Consider the following 17,819-nt stretch of genomic DNA (forward strand, 5'->3'; position numbering starts at 1 on the left):
ATATACGATCAGTGAGACCCACCATAATGGGGCCTCCAGACGGTCATCCAGTCTGCCTTGGGCAGCTGGATCGTCCACCCACACGACTGCTGGCTCTGTTACGGAGCCGGCAGAGGTTTGGGAGTTCGGGGGCCACACGACCCCTGGAATTTCCAGCATGCTCTATGAAAGTGCGCGGAGCATGCTGGAGAGACACCTGACCTGGGAGGTTGCTTTTTTAGCCTCCCGGTCAGGGGTCTCCTCATGAGTTGCCGCAGTGCGGCTCCGCGCCATGGCAACACACTATCCGGAAACAGCAGTTAGTGGAGCGCTCATCCCATAACCTGGGCTAAGGGGAGGGCTACGCAAGCGGGTTACCTGCTTGCAAACCATCAAGCTCACCTGCAAGCCCAGTGGTTTACACAACCAGCAAAAATCAAGCTATGCTCTCCTAGCCCGATTTTTGCTGGTCGTGAGAATAGCCTCATAGTGTCCACATTGAGTCAAGTTGTTTGGTGTGTATCAAATTTCATGGTCTAGGTAGCATGAAAGTATCATACTATTTTGAAGAACATAGTAGCAGGCACACAGGCCACTCTGCCTATTGCCATCGCTCTATATCTCTCTAGGACTAAAGTGCTGAGATTAGTCCAAATGATGCATTAGTCATACCCTTAATTTTCTCACTTCAAAGTGACATACATTTGGAAAATCAGTGGTAAGCAGAGCCAAAGGAGTTCATCATAAAATGGTTATTAGCTTTAGATACTAAGAATTGTACCATTCTTTTTGCAAGCATTATTTTGAAGACCATAGCAGAGGTGCCAGTGATAACAGCAGGGCAGCATCCATTGCAGAAAGGTGAGATCGCTTGCCCCTGTAACTGAGACTGGCTAGTGGATAATCCTGCTAGTAAAAATTGCTCAAGCAAGTGAACTATTCTCACACTGTGGTTCAGGTACATACAGATGTCCGTGTGCCTGTCCAGGTGAAAGATTCCCTGGTCACATTTGCACATATTGCAACACCAGAGTTGAAAAGCCAGAAGTTGCCAGACCTGTATGTCCGAATGAAGGACACCCTTTCCATACTCCTGTTCCACGCTGAGAGCGATTGGAGGTTCTGCTCTCTAAACTCCAGTTTGAATCCTTGGGCTGTAGTAGGTTTTGCCATCCCAGTTCGAGGCTGAATGAAGCCTGCATTACATGTGAATGCTGAACTGTGGGCTGTGTTCCTTGAGACTGGAGTTAAAGGAAAGAAGCTCATCCCTCTCTCAGGCTGTGATTGACCATGCAGGCTGTCCTTCATGAAAGAAGGAAGCCTGCACAACCAGTCCCCCCTCACTGGCTGCAGGCTCCCTGCTCTCCCTTACGTCTGAATTCAGACAGGAGGGCAGGCATGGGGTGGGGAGTGGAACAGCAGGTCCATTGGACCCGCGGCTCTGTGTTCTGTGCATATGTGGCCACTATGTCTGTTTGATAAAATGGCCAATAATAGTAGACCCATTCACATGTTATGTTCAACACTTGTAAAATGGGTGTACAGTGTACAAAGGTACAGATCTGTACACAGGTACAGTCATTCACATGTTACGTTGAATGCAGATACAGAGGTAGACTTCCTCTCTGTACCATGCATTTGAAGAGCCTGTATCCAGGTTCACTTTTAAATTGAACACAACTACTGTAATTCACACAAACACGTGTATGAGTGTAGACATCTGTATACACAGACAGAATATCAGGCATATTTGTGTGTGTGCGGTTTTATGTTAAAATGTGTTTGCTAAACATGTTAAGATGGTTTTTCAGAGTAAAATCAGTCATATTGGGTGACTGACAGAGAAGGGTCCCTGCACAGATGCAGGGAAACCCCATTTAGAATCTTGGCAATTAAAGAGGAAGACTTTTCAGTTGAGAGCATGAGAGGAAAATGAAGAAAACATTTATTTCTGAGAAGAAGCTGGAAGTGTGAAATAAAATAAGCAGGAGGGGAATGGGTCAGTTAAGATTGTGAAGACTAGGGCAATGTAAGAGAGAGGTTCTGAAAAAAAACCCATAAAAATAATAAGGAAAAACAAAAAAACGTTTTACTCCTGCTGACACAAGTGACCTTATGGGCAGGGGCACTTACTTGAAGGGACCATTGAGTTGAACTTTCACAAGCCACATGACTTGGCAGTTCTGATAAAGTAAGCCAAAGGCGCTCCTTGACAATGTCCTATGCATCCTAGAGTCAGCCCTGCCTGCTGTAACTTCTGTGTCAGGGGCATAACAAGTTCTGAAGAGGCTCATGTTCAAGAACTTAACATGCCCCGCCCGCCACCTTTTAAAAAAAATATTATTTCTTGTTTACACAGTCAGACAGGTGTTATTGACTGGTTTGTTTTATCCAGACATCGAGTCCTTCCCAAAGACCTGGGACGGCTGAATTTTATCATCAATATTGTTGGTTATTATAGATATCGTTGCAAAATATAGGCTGTTCCCAGGAAAGTTCCTTTTTGTAATTGGCTGATGGTGATTTCTGTGGCCCCTATGGTGTTGAGGTGCTCTTCAAGGTCTTTTGGAACTGCACCCAGGGCGCCAGTTACCACTGGGATTATTTGGGTCTTTTTCTGCCACAGTCTTTCCGTTTCAATTGGTAGATCTTTGTATTTTGTGATTTTTTCTATTTCTTTTTCTTCTATTCTGCTATCCCCTGGTATTGCTATGTCGATTATTTTGACTTGTTTTTCTTTCTTCTCGACTACAGTTATATCTGGTGTATTGTGTGGCAGATGTTTGTCTGATTGTAGTCGGAAGTCCCATAATATTTTTGCATCTTCATTTTCTACAACTGTTTCAATTTCATGGTCCCACCCATTTTTGGCTACAGGTAGCTTGCATTTTTTGCAGATGTTCCAGTGTATCATCCCTGCTACCTTGTCATGCCTTTGTTTGTAGTCAGTCTGTGTGATCTTTTTACAGCAGCTGATTAGGTGGTCCACGGTTTCATCTGCTTCTTTACAAAGGCGGCACTTGCTGTTTGTTGTTGACTTTTTGAATTTTGCTCTATTGCATTTGTTCTTAGTGCCTGTTCTTGTGCAGCCAGTATTAAACCCTCTGTTTCTTTCTTCAAGTTGCCATTCTTTACTCCTGCTGACACAAGTGACCCTATGGGCAGGGGCACTTACCTGAAGGGACCATTGAGCTGAACTTTTACAAGCCACATGCCTGCAACTCTGATAAAGTAAGCCAAAGGCGCTCCTTGACCAAGGTCCTATGCATCTAGAGTCAGCCCTGCCTGCTGTAACTTCAGTGTCAGGGGCATAACAAGGTCTGAAGGGGCTCATGTTCAAGAACTTAACATGCCCCGCCTGCCGCTTTTTAAATAATAATAATTAATATAATAATAATTATCTCTTGTTTACACAATCAGACAGGTGTTATTGACTGGTTTGTTTTATCCAGACATCGAGTCCTTCCCAAGGACCTGGGATGCCAGAATTTTATTTTCAATTGTTATAGATATCATCGCAGAATATAGGCTGTTCCCAGTATTATTATTATTATTTCTTGTTTACACAGTCAGACAGGTGTTATTGACTGGTTTGCTTTATCCAGACATTGAGTCCTTCCCAAGGACCTGGGATGCCAGAATTTTATTGTCAGTTATAGATATCGTTGCAGAATATAGGCTGTTCCCAGGAAAGTTCCTTTTTGTAATTGGCTGATGGTGATTTCTGTGGCCCCTATGGTGTTGAGGTGCTCTTCAAGGTCTTTTGGAACTGCACCCAGGGCGCCAATTACCACTGGGATTATTTTGGTCTTCTTCTGCCACAGCCTTTCAATTTCAATTTGTAGATCTTTGTATTTGGTGATTTTTTCTATTTCTTTTTCTTCTATTCTGCTATCCCCTGGTATTGCTATGTCGATTATTTTGACTTGTTTTTCTTTCTTCTCGACTACAGTTATATCTGGTGTATTGTGTGGCAGATGTTTGTCTGTATTATTATTATTATTATTATTATTATTATTATTATTATTACAGTGCTGCAGGCTGTGTGTTGGGCTTGGATAGAGGCAGTCTCCCTCCCATAAATATAAAGGAGCTGGGAGAGGGAGGCAATTCTGTCTTGCAGGAGATGGCAAACAACTCTCTCCACATCCTGTAAATCCTGTAAATACCTTGTGCTTTTAATTCGTCTAAGCAACCGAATTAATTGTGTGAAAGTAGTACTGCGTGAAGTGGGGATATTATCAATTGAGCTGTCTAGTAAAAAGGCTACGTGTTTGTCTCCAAAACCATCACCCAGATCAGAGACTTTGGAGGTATTTTTAAGGTGCGGAGGCTGAAGGCAGGACATGATGAGTAATGCCTACTTTTCAGGATCATTTTTATAGCTGCTTTTAAAATGGATACATAATCCATGCATGAACTGTCACATATATTTATGTTTATGAGAAATACATTGCCACACAATGGTCATTTACAAAACACAAATATGAGAAAAGCACACAATGCTATATATATTTACTCAGAAATACACCTCACTGAGCTCAACCGAGAAAGGTGGGGAACCAAGGAAAAGGAACATGCATCACATGGATAATTCTTAGAAAAAGCAAAATGGCAAAAATTAAGTGCATTTTGTTAAACAGAGCCCAGTTCTTCAAAATGAAACAGAAATAAACTTGCGTTATCCCTCATTCAGAATCACCATTATTGTCAACAAGAATGGGGGAAAGAAGCCACTGACTCACGGAAACCAGCAGTGATCCTCAGCATTCACCATATTATTATTTATTATTTATTATTTTATATGCCACTCAGCCAGCTAAGCTGCACAGGGCAATAAAAGAAAAACACACAAAACAAGCCCCCACTTATAAAAGTATGTCTGCCATTCAACAAGTCTGGTGCTTAGTTAAATTGCCACATTTAGTGACGTAGAAATATTCCTGTGCACATGTACATCTGACTTTCCGTCGATGTTTAAACCTGAAAAGAAAGAAAAAATTCAACTCTAATCTTGAAGAAAGGACAAGAAGGGAAACAGACTGTGAGGCTATTCACACACTCAGCAGAAACTGGGCTAAGGGAGCCCAGCTCGTTTGCTGCTGTGCATGAGAACCGACGAGAGCTGCACACCAGGCGGTGGCAGGCCCTCTTAAGTAGCCCACAGCTTAACCAAGGTTTGGGGTGTGAGTGCACCCCAAAACCAGGCTTTGCGATTGTGAGGCTGCTGTGGCTGCTTGCAGCCACAGTAGACACACTCGGCGGGGGGGAGGGGGGCTCCTAGTAAGGGGGGCTCCCACAGGTGCGTGATGCATTATGTGGGCTCTGTGGGGCGGGGTGCCATGTGGCTGTGCTTTCCTGCCCCCGGAGTGCCCAAGGGAGGTGTGGCGAGACCCAGGCAGCCCGCAGGAAAGCCACTGTTCGTCTGGCAGGCGATTCGCCTGCCCAGGGGCTTCTCCGTGACCGTCTGTGGGGAGGTAAGGGCTTTTTGCTTCCTCCCCACAGAGAGGGTAGCCCTTCTCACTGAACATGAGAAGATCTTCTGTGTCGAGATTTGTTTTGTGTTCTTGCCTCCTCTTTCTCACTAACCTTTAACCTGCCTGACTGCTGTTTCCATTGACCACACAAACATGCTTGGCTGAGGGAAGGATGAGATCTCTTTTTTTAAAATTAACATTTTTTATTGAAAGCTATTGATCCCTTAAAAAAAATGGCTTCCTTCTTTCAGAGAGGGCACATAAATATAAATAAACTGGTTTGAGTACCAAGCAGGGTCCGCCTTGGTTGCATATGAATGGGAGGCTAAAAGTGTGAGCACTGTAAGATATTCCCCTCGGGGGATGGAGGCGCTCTGGGAAGAGCAGAAGGTTCCAAGTTCCCTCTCTGGCCGCATCTCCAAGATAGGGCTGAGAGAGATTCCTGCCTGCAACCTTGGAGAAGCCGCTGCCAGTCTGTGAAGACAATACTGAGCTAGATAGACCAATGGTCTGACTCAGTATATGGCAGATTCCTATATCCCTATATTCCTACCCTGTTCATGTCATGTATCTAAGAAACCATGAAGCCAGTTATGACTGAACTCAGAGATGAAGGTTAAATAAGTCTCTTGATAGTGGCAGTAGCTTTTAAAACAGTTACTCAGCAGTTTGTTCATATATTGGATTTATATCCTTCACTTCCTCCAAGGAGCCCAGAGCAGTATACATGATTATGTTTTTCCTCACAACAACCGTGTGAGGTAGGGTAGGCTAAGACATGACTGGCCCAGAGTCATCCAGTGAGTTTCATGGCTGAGTGCAAATTTGAACTTGAGTCTCCCTGGTCCCGGTTAGCAAATGTGAAGGCCTGGGTGGGGCTGAGGAAAATGGGGGGGGAGGTGTCCCCCCCCCCAGTGTGCTTTTTCATTTCCCCCCAGGCCTTCACAACTCTAGTTCCGGTCCAACACTCACTAGACTAAAGTGAACCTGTGGATTAGACCCTTTAAATGTAGGGTGTAGATTAGGCATACCACTGTGCATACCGTGAACACAATATTGAGACATTTTAAAACTAGGTTTGTGGTACCAGGTATAGAGGGAATGGAAGCATTCCATCTATCTATGCCTCCTGGTTCCGGGCCCGACCTTAGGGCAGGGTGACTAGGGTGGTTGTCCCGGGCCCCACGTTTGGAGGAGCCCCGCATTTGGAGGAGCCTCATATACTGCCCCTGCGCCACAGGGGGGATACAGGAATAAGAAAGCCACAGGGTCCTGTGGGCGCAAGGAATCAAAATCAACTTGACAGCACACTTTACTGACTGTGGAGGATGAAGACCTGAGAGATGGTTTAGATCTGCCTGTTCTGGATGGGGTTATACTACCCCTGAAAGATCAGATACACAGTTTGGGAGTGCTCCTGGATCGAAAGCTCCCCGTGGTTTCTCAGGTTGAGGCAGTTGAGGGGAGCCCAGCCTGGTTTTCAGTAATTGTTGGAACCACCAGGCTTACAGGTGTGCCTGGTGGTTCCATGGCGGCTAGCCTGCCTGACATCCCCTCCTCTTAAATGATGTTAACAGAGTGAGCACTCTGTTAACCTTGTTTTTCTACTTGTGTGTCAGCTGCAGCTGCTTGCAGCCATGGCTGGCACGCTCGAGGTGCGAGGGAGAGGGGAGTGGGGACCCGAGGAAGGCACCGTGCACTCGTGCAATGCCGTCCTGGGGTTCAGGGGCACGGGGTACCACGTGGTGGTGTTTCCCTTCCCCCAATCCCTGGAGCTCCTGATGGAGCTGTGGCCGGGCGCAAGAGTGCCTGACCAGAGCAGCCACTCATCTGGGCAGCCGATCCAGCTGCCCAGAAACAAGCAACTGCTCTTGTCCAGGGAGAGCAGGCTAAGCCGTTCTCCCCGCACAAACTTTCCTGGTGCTTCACACTAATCGTGTGAAGCACCTCACTATCTCTGGACCCAGACAGAAACTGCCCCAAATCTGCACTGCTAGATAGCCAGCATTCCAAAGCACAGGGAGAAAATTTCTCTGGATTTAGTACTCACCCTTGCAAATATGTATTTATTGGGGCATGCCTAAAAGAGTGAGTTGGCACTGGGGGCCATGGCTAATGAATATCCTCCTTTTCCTCCTATAGCTGAATACAATGTACCCAACTGGAGGAGAGCTGGTATTGTGGTAACAAATATTAATTGTCCCCTTTGCTAAGCAGGGTTCATCCTGGTTTTCATTTGAATGGGAGACTCCATGTGAGCTCTAAAATATTCACCTTAAGGCATGAGGGTGCTCTGGGAAGAGCATCTGCATGCAGAAGGTGCCAAGTTCCCTCCCTGGCATCTCCAAAATAGGGCTGAGAGAGACCCCTTCCTGCAACCTTGGAGAAGCTGCTGCCAGACTGTATAGTCAATACTGAGCTAGATGGGCCAATGGTCTGACTCGGTATAAGGCTGCTTCCTATGTAAATAATATCTGGAGATGGCTATAGTATTAATATCTACATGCTGTTCTATGACCGAAATAAGCTTTGATCTGATCTGATCTGATCTTAATTTCTATCTATGCATACAGATTAATGATTTGTGTATAGTGCAGACAAATGTGTGAGTAGTCCTTCAGGGTTGTGCTTATCTTCCTTTTTTCTCTCCCTCCACTCCTCTAACATTTTTAGAGAGTGGAATTTTGTTTTGTAATGGCAGACTTATGGGAGGTGAGATTCTGACAAGACACCGGCTGCATTGGGAGAGGTGTGATAGGCAACGGTAACAAGTTTATTCCTTGTTTAGTTTGTACGTTAGCAGAATAAAATCCCCAACTGGATGACATAGTGTTAGGCTGTTTGCCACTCCATGATCATCATACTGAAGCAGTCAGAGCAAGTTAGACAACAAACACCCTGTGGACATGTGCCACAGGAATAAAATTCCTGCCATCTTCCGTATCAATCAAACACTTAGCCATAACCAACTTGTAATATACTCATAACTTGGTGCTTACAAAACAACTGCAGTAATACTCAGTGGCTCATTGGGGCCAGTTCTAAGTTGTAGAGGGCCCTTGCCAAAGAGCCTTCCAAGAGTCCCTTTCTTTGTCTGGTGGGCTAGCCCATCCCACCAAGGTCTGCCATGATGTCACATTACTTTGTCGGCATCTGAGGGGAGGCTCCCATTTGCAGATGAAAAGGTGACATCACCAGACACAGATAATTTCCAGGCTTGATTCTGTCATCTATGGTGTCAGCTGCCCACTCCCTAGCTACAGGCCCCCATAGCCGGCCTAAATGTTTGGGGATCGCCAAGAGGGGGAGGCAGGTTTTGCCACCTTATTTGCTCTCAATTACATTACAATATAGCAATTTAAAACTGGTTTGTAAAAACTTGGAGGGGGCAGAGAAAATATTAGGAAGGATGGGCCTGCCTGCCCCCATCTTAACCTCCCACCCAGCTACATGTCTGGTTTGATAAGCATCCCTTCTACTCTCTTCTCTAAGACATTTATGAAAGCATTTTTTCTAGCCCACCCCCCCCTCAAAACCATCCGTGTCTTCTCAACCTATGGCAGTGAATTTTGTAAATTGGTTATGTATTGCCGGATAAATACTTTCATTTGGCAGACATGGAGCCTTTCTCACATGCAGTGACAAGGGCTTGAGGGTGGGCAGGCCTGTAACCAACCTCAACCTCATTTCCAAGGGGGACTCCACAAGCGGATTTGCTGCCATGGTTCCACTGGGATCAGAAGAGATCCTGGCAGTTCGTGTGCATGTGCAAAAATGGGCTCAGCTTCCTTAGCTCAGTTTTGCACACGCATGTGAAGGTCATAGCCTCATGACCTTGATGTTGCCTATCAATACTCTAGTTTGTACACTGAGAGGTCATTCACACAATCCAAAACTGTGTTCTAGATGGGAGTTGGGAGCTGTGCGTGCTCCCAGTTTTTGGTTGTGGGGAAGCAAGGTAAGAGGAAAACCTGGGTAGAAACGATTGTGTGGAAGCAAGATAGGAAGGAAAGCTACCCAGGTTTTCTTCTGACCTTGCTTCCACAAAACCGAAAATTGGGAGCACACACAGCTCCCTAACCTAGGGAGAACACAGTTTTTGATTGTGTGAATGGCCTCTGAGGTTGTTCTCATGTACAACCAAGACCACGCTAGGGCAGCTAAGCCCAGGCTTGACTGCCTTGTGAGAAACTTGACTGTGAAGCTTCCAGCAATGCCTTGGCAGCAAACCTGCCTAGGGAGAAGGTTAGCCAAGGTTAAGGGTGCAAGTACACCCTTACCCTGGGCTGACTGTGTGTCAGCATCGGCTGTTCCCAGCTGGCGCTGGCACAGGAGCAGGTTCCGGCCGTTGCCGGGGGGATACCCACAATGCACTGCAGACTCACAGTGAGTGTCTGATCTAAAATGGACAGTGGAGAGGGCTGAGTAGAGCCATTGTGACCTACGAAAAGCCATTTTAGCACTGTCCTGTTTGCACAGTCCTGTTTGTGCTGAGAACAGCTGCTGTTGTTGGATACCCAGTGTATGGCCTTCACTGCTCCCTGACCAGTCAAACCAAAACTGGGCATGACAATTAGATCATCGGTTTCTGACTTGTCTGGAGTGGGAGGGGGGAGTGAGAGTGAAACTGTATAATAGAGGCCTGTACCAGCATTATGGGACAGAAGGAAAAGATCTGGAGTGTATACTACAGTGGAGTGAAAACAATAGGGATAGACATGTATTTTGTGCATGCTGTATTCCTGGAGAGAGAGAGGAATTGTTTTGTATTTCGTTGCATACTTTTTGTACTTGCTACTGTTTTTTAGTGTCAGGACCTCTTCTTAAGTGTGTGTCTTGACTTGATGTCAATGATTGCGTATTGATGCTACATTCTTTCTTTTTTCTTATTGCAATAAAAGAGATATTAGGGGAGAAAAGAGTCCCTCTTCTTCTTCATTTTTTTACTCATCTGGACTATCCTTGGCCTAGCTTAGCCTAGGACCATAGGCATTCACTCAATTGGGTGAGAGCCCTGGCTGGGATAAAGTATACGTTTTCGGCAGGCACACATCTCTCCCCCTCAAAGATGTCATATACATGGCACCTTCAGAATACTGGTGTTTCCAGGGTGGCTCACAAAATTAAGATAACAATGAAACAATATGTAAAAACAAGAATTAAAACAATAAAATAACAGAACCAGCAAATAAAAATGAAAAAGCAAAGTCTTATTTACATGTTACGTTCAATGAATGTGTACAGTATACTACATGTACAGATTTGTATGCATGTACAGTTATTAACACATGCTCAACACATGTACAGTAATTCACGTCCTATCTATATTCTGCACTTGAGGGGCCTATACCCAGGTACACTTTTAAATGAGCGCATGTACATGATTCATATAAATGAATCATGTATATATACATTGAACATGTATGTGCGTGTATATGTGTACAGACATAATGTACATGTACAATATAAGCTCAACTTAACAGTGCTTTTAAGCCTGGAAGAACAAGAAGATTTTTCAATGGCACTGGAATAAAATCAAAGTAGGTGCCCGTTGAGCCTGCTTTGAGGGCTAGAATTTTGTAAAGGACCACCACAACTGCCCATCTGCCCCTCATTGCCCTCATCTCATCTTAGAAGACAAGGGTGCCAGAAAAAAACCTCCATGTACAGACAGGCAGGTGGCATCCATTTTGTCAAACAGAATGTTGACCTAATGGACCTTCTGCTCTGATCTGTTAATGCTCTTGTAATATTTTTGTGTTTGCAGTCAAAGGAAAAGATTAAACAAAGATTCTACTGCTTTCTATTTGGCAGATTATCGAGAAGGATTCTATTTTTGACTGCACCCATTACTCCCCCCCTCCTTCATCTGTTCACACCCATTAAGGACTATTTTGCTGAAACTGTACCCATTTCAAAAGGATTTTGGACATACATCTGAAACCAACAATACGGTAAGAGACATTTTAGTTTACTTTGTTTTTTACAGTTGTTACTGTATACTGAACTGGAGATGATACTTTTATTTTGAAAAACGGTCCATTTCCAGGAATACTTGAAATTAAGTGATTCCATTAACTCATCCTATAAACGTGCACAACAAGGGATCAACAAACCTGAATGCATACATGTTCAAAATGGGTGACTGGTGATACTACCCAGTATTGGCTAATAAAGAACCACAATGACTACCCCTTAAGAAACAATTGCATGTTAGGTTTCTAAGTAGCTATGTCATGATGAGGTACTAACTTCTTTTCTAGCAGAGTCCTTGAGCCTTCATATGCTACTGACCCTTGATTTTATGCCAGTTTTAGATTCTGTTTTATTATTATTTTATTTCTTGTAATGGATTTCTATTTGCCCCTGCTCTGTACTGGGGAAAGGTAGCATATAAATGAAATACATCTACATTTTATTCATTTATTTATCTGTTTATTCATTTACCTGATATATGGGGGGACGTTTCATCTGGTATTGGTTGATTATCTGTCTGTTGAAGGAACATGATCATGAACTTAAGAACCGATTCAGTTGGTTTCCTTTTTGAGAGTTACTTCCACAAAAGCATTGCTGTCATGGAGTTTTCTGCATTGCTTCACCATTCTCTTGGATAATCCCAGAGAGACTGTAAAGTATTTCAATATGCTTGCTTTTCTGAGCAACTTCTGTAAATTTGGGGATTCTAGGCTGGATGGTTTACTTTTTTTTTAATGTTGGGTTTATATTGTACACTGCATTAAGTCCATTCAGTGAAAGACAGTTTTGTATATACAAATATAAATAAATTAGGGTTTATGTCCACCCATGCACCCCGCTATAAAAGCAATTGTGGAATCTGGCAGTGCACATCACAAGGACAGTTCAGTGCATGTGTTTTAATTAGTTGCAGTTGGGATTGCACATCCCATTAACAGTAGTGCAATGCTGATGGACTTTTAACTCAGATGGACACCACAAAGCACATTCTAATGCATACTTGGCCTGTTTTTCTCTCATCTGCCTAGCTTGTGCAAGAGTTTGTGTTTCCAGGTGCCAATTTTGTCCCCAGTGAAGAGTAAATATAATAGATCATAAGGAAGTTTTGGGGTAGTTGTTTGTACCAGAACATCAATGACCTTTTGGGAAACTGAACCAGAAGGCATTCCAAATGAGCAATTGCATATGCTCTATGAAAAACGGGACACAATTTGTACATATATGCATATTTTCATGGTTTAAAGAAAAGTTTTGGTGTTCATTTCTCCCCCCAGTTGTGTTGTTTCATGTGGTGGTAATTTGTAATAAGTGTGTCTGGGTGTGATGAATTGGAAGATGCACTAATTGTGTTCTTTTCTGCTTGCAGTGCCTTTTCGGCATGTTACTTAATTAATTGCTCACCTACTTTCTGCTTTTAAAGCTATAAACTGCGTGCTTGCTGCTCTCCCCTCCCCATGCAAGTTAATTAGTTGAGTTGTTAAGGCCCATTCTTTTCCTAGTTACTTAGTCGTTATAGTATACTGTGTATACAGTAGCATTAATTATTACAGGAGTGAGTCAGCTGTCATTGTGTTACATTGCTATTTTGACCACAGTCACATCAATTTCATTCAAAATGTCTGAATTCCATGTCCTTGGGCATTTTCTCTCTAGTCAACTTGAGTGGCCTTTTATTTAGAGAGGGGTACAGTGTATGTCCCTGGAGACTAGATGTAGCCTCCATGGAGGGTTACTGAATGAGGTATTTGATTCTAGAAAATGTTGGAATACAGGTGAAACTCGGAAAATTAGAATATCGTGCAAAAGTCCATTAATTTCAGTAATGCAAATTAAAAGGTGAAACTGATATATGAGACAGACGCATTACATGCAAAACGAGATAAGTCAAGCCTTAATTTGTTATAATTGTGATGATCATGGCGTACAGCTCATGAAAACCCCAAATCCACAATCCCAGAAAATTAGAATATTACATGGAACCAAGAAGACAAGGATTGTAGAATAGAACAATATCGGACCACTGAAAAGTATACAGTGTACTGTGCTTGATTGGCCAGCAAACTCGCCTGACCTGACCCCATAGAGAATCTATGGGGCATTGCCAAGAGAAGGATGAGAGACATGAGACCAAACAATGCAGAATTGCTGAAGGCCGCTAATGAAGCATCCTGGTCTTCCATAATACCTCATCAGTGCCACAGGCTGATAGCATCCATGCCATGCCGCATTGAGGCAGTAATTGCTGCAAAAGGGGCCCAAACCAAGTACTGAATACATATGCATGCTTATACTTTTCAGAGGTCCGATATTGTTCTATTCTTCAATCCTTGTCTTCTTGTTTCCATGTAATATTCTAATTTTCTGGGATTGTGGATTTGGGGTTTTCATGAGCTGTACGCCATGATCATCACAATTATAACAAATTAAGGCTTGACTTATCTCGCTTTGCATGTAATGCGTCTGTCTCATATATCAGTTTCACCTTTTAATTTGCATTTCTGAAATTAATGGACTTTTGCACGATATTCTAATTTTCCGAGTTTCACCTGTATATAGCTCTGGAATATATAACTGACAATATCCCCCTTGCAGTGATTTTTATCAGAATTCTGGTATACATACCTGCTTTAATCAAGATATAGTAAAAATATTGCTTGCAGTTTCATGGATAAGGAAAAAAATGATATCAAGTTGTAACCGACTATAGATATGCCACACCATTATACATACAAGTGTAGATAAGATTGATGTAACATGTAAGTCTACCATATACATCTGTTTGTAGAGCAAAGTGTACTGTACTCCCAGCATCCAGACTCCTGCCTGGAGCAGGAGTTTTCAAACTTTCTCCTATTAGAGAAGCCTTTCTAGATCAACTCATATCCAAATACTCTCCGGTAGGGTTGTGCATTTTGTTTTGTTTTTTCTGTTTTGTTTTTGGCCCAAAACCGAAACACCCCCATTTTGTTCTTTGTTCGAAATCAGCCAATCCATAACACCCCAATTTTGTTCTTTGTTCGAAATTGCAAAATCCAAATCCAAAACTTTTTGGATTTTAAAAAAACGGTCCTGGGGCAAAAGTAGTGGGTGAGGGTGGTAGTTCCCAATGGGTGGAAGCTACCACCCAAATTTCAGAGGAATTGGGCAAAGGGTTGGTTTTTGGTGAATGTTTGTGGTTGTTGTTGTTGAAGATGGATCTTCGGCTCTTATGTTTTGAGGAATCCCAGCATTCCTTAGAAACCAGTATGTAAACCTGGCTGGATCTAGAAATCTAGAGTCTGATAGCCACTTCTGACATAAGTCATAAACAAACAAAAAACCTGTCTTGCTGCTGGAAAAAGCAGTTCTGCTGTGTATTCAAATAAGTAGAACACATTCTGTTAATACAAATGAGCCCATTTCAGTTAAATGCTTGCTGGCAACCTACTGCAGACCAAGGTAGTACAACAGCTGTAAGTAGGAGACTTCTGGGTCTGAGGCTCATTATCCAGATGGATGATGGCTATCCAATTAAATTTTATTAGAGAAGAATGAAAGGGGACGAAGGAGCAAATATCTACAGTTATCTGTTAACCAGTATGCTTCATAATTTACTAGAAGAGTGAATTATATCTTTGTAGTTCAAAACACCTCTAATTAATTTTAGTGGTGTTTTCTTTTCTGCTGACCTGATAATAAACTGGAGATCTAGATGGCAGGGAAGAAAGAGCCTTGCTAAAAAGGCATATCTTTGTGTCTTACGCAAACAGATTGGGAAGTGCATAGTTCACTTGTGGTGATGTCAAATGCTTTACCTGCCTGCCCAACTAATTGAGAATTATATTGGAGGGGTAGAGAGCTATTGAAATAAATGAGACAGACCAGCCTCTCCAAAACAGATATAAGTGAATTAGAACTGATGAACCTGATTTGAGTGGATTCACTGTGTCACTTTAAATACACTCCAGTCTCATTCATCTTGTTGCACCTGATCTGTCATTGCATGACCACTTAAAAAGCATTAAAGCAGTTTAACTTGATGATGGATTTTTGTACACTGGGAGGGGCCATGATTGAAAGCTAATCCATTCCATAAGAGCACCTGACTCCACTTCTGTGGCTGAAACATTTTGACTTCTAACTGGTACAGTCGCTGCTGGCTCAGACCCAGCATAAGAGTTTATATAGCTGGCAAGGTTCCAGCGTCTCTAAATTTATCCAGATTATACTAATGGCAGGACTCCTGTGACCTACTGAGCCAAAAGCTCTGTCTCTTGCTTGCTGTTTAATATTCATGAAATGTACTGTAATTGGAGGGGGGGGAGGTTTGATACTCTTTTGAAAAAGAGAAAGGTGAAATAGAAAATTAGTGCATTTTGTACATGCCAGCAGTGCTGAAGACTTCTTAAGTCAATAGTTTCTAAGTAAGACTAGTCATACCACATGGGGTGGTCCACGGTACTACATCATCATGTACTTGTGAATACAGACAACATTACCACAAAAGCCCATGCCAACAGGCAAGGTGGAATGCACTCGAAGTCCTTACATGAGGAAGCAAAATTTCTGATGCATTAGGCAGAGAAACACATCCTCTCCATAACAGCGCACCATGTTCAGAGCAACCTGAATTCAGTGGTGGATTACATCCATATGGGGATGTAATGAGAGAGGAGGGGTAATAACTAGCCCCCACTTCAAAACCACACTTAGATTTCCAGGTGCCAATGCACTGGGTGCCATTGAGTGTGGGCTGATTTCAAGCTTCTGGTTGGTCGCTGTTAGAAACAGAATGCTTATTTATTTATTTATTTGATTGATTGATTGATTGATTGATTGATTTCTATCTATACCACCCTTCCAAAAATGGCTCAGGACACTTCACACAGAGAAATAACAAAATAAATAAGATAAACAAAATGGAACCCTGTCCCCAAAGGGCTCACAATCTAAAAAGAAACATAAGATAGACGCCAGCAACAGTCACTGGAAGTACTGTGCTGAGGGTGGATAGGGACAGTTAATTTCCCCCTGCTAAATAAAGAGAATCACCACATTAAAAGATGCCCCTTTGCAAAGTTAGCAGGATTGACCTTATGCTCTGATTTGAGCAGGGTTCTTTCTGTGCAGAGTTTACCTGCCTCTTGGAGGCCCCAGACAGACACATCTCCCTTTAGGTGAGAGAGTTTCACCTGTGGCTTCCCCTTGCTGCTTGCCCCTCTTCTGACACATGGACTTACTCTGGCCTGCAACAGCAATGTTCCTCTCCAGATTTAAGAAAATGGCTGACTGGTTGCACTGCTCAAATGTAGCAAAGGCTATGAAAATGGACACCAATGCAACTGATGAGACAGCGACTCCTTCAGGCCCAGATATCCCACAAGCCAGTCTGAGGCTGCTTGAATTATTTATAATCCCAAAGGACAAAAATGCCATTGGTTATTTCTTGCTGTTGAGGTAGAAGTTGTTCATTTAACTTCAAATGTGGTGGCTTTTTTTTGTCCAAAATTAGCATATTTTACACACGGAAAGATGTTCAGTGAAGTAGATGCTATAGATCCTTAGATGGTTTGGGAGAAAAAGAAAGCTGAGGGGGGGAAATGACCTTTGTATTTGTCACTTCAGCAAATCATGTTGTTCCACTGGCCCAGTGATGCGTAGAGCTGGAAATAACTAAGATGAGTACAATAGACTTTCCCATAGACTGAGTTTTCCAGGTCATTTAATTCTCTCTTGTGTCTTGAGAGACTTTTCCAACACAGTTAATGATAACAGATTGTCACATTATCCCGTGCGTGGCGACCTGCTTGGCGACATGCCAAAAATTCTATCCACACAAAACTATGAGTGAAGAAAAAAGATGCTTCCAGTGACTTCTAAAACATACTCACCCAATGAGGTACTTCCCCCCACCTCTGCAGAAGAATACCTGATTATAGACTGGTTGCATATAATAAATCTTGAGTTGAGTTACCCTATCAAAACCCATTTGGCTTCCCTCAACATTCCTAATCTGTTTTACCAAAGGAGGAGCCCCAATATACCTGAACGATGTGCAAGTATTTGCAGGGAGAAATTTGGTGAGGCGGGCACTTTCAGGCAAGCAATCTCACACATGCATTGTGCACACATGCATAAGTGCACCTGCCACCTATGAGAGGGCTATACCATGTGTGCTTCTGAATGTGTGGACACTCTGACTCCAAATCTACATGTATAGCAAACTCCCATTGCACAATTTTCTGTACTGTACTGTTCAGGCTGTAAGGAGAGGGGATGCTATGCTCATTTTCCTTAGCAATTGGTATTCAGAGAAACATCTTCGAAATATGAAGATACTGTTTAGCTTCGTTATACTGTATTTATGGATTGTGTACCCTATTTTCCCCCTCACAAATGGCCTCA

At 43.0% G+C, this 17,819-nt stretch overlaps 1 protein-coding gene across 4 annotated transcripts in view; it reads left to right on the top strand.

The window, feature by feature from the left end:
- The window catches only part of CNTN5 (contactin 5), a 1,193,410-nt gene that overhangs the window by 338,779 nt on the left and 836,812 nt on the right, over window positions 1-17,819 (top strand). For 3 of the 4 annotated variants that reach the window (XM_053307214.1, XM_053307213.1, XM_053307219.1), the window contains one exon: window positions 11,271-11,410. The exons of the other annotated variant lie outside the window; for it this stretch is intronic. The gene's annotated coding sequence lies outside the window, so the exon portion shown is untranslated. The remainder of the gene's footprint in view (window positions 1-11,270; window positions 11,411-17,819) is intronic. 4 annotated transcript variants of the gene reach the window in all.

The sequence above is a fragment of the Hemicordylus capensis genome, chromosome 3, assembly GCF_027244095.1.
Source record: "Hemicordylus capensis ecotype Gifberg chromosome 3, rHemCap1.1.pri, whole genome shotgun sequence".
In the NCBI taxonomy this organism is placed as follows: domain Eukaryota; kingdom Metazoa; phylum Chordata; class Lepidosauria; order Squamata; family Cordylidae; genus Hemicordylus; species Hemicordylus capensis.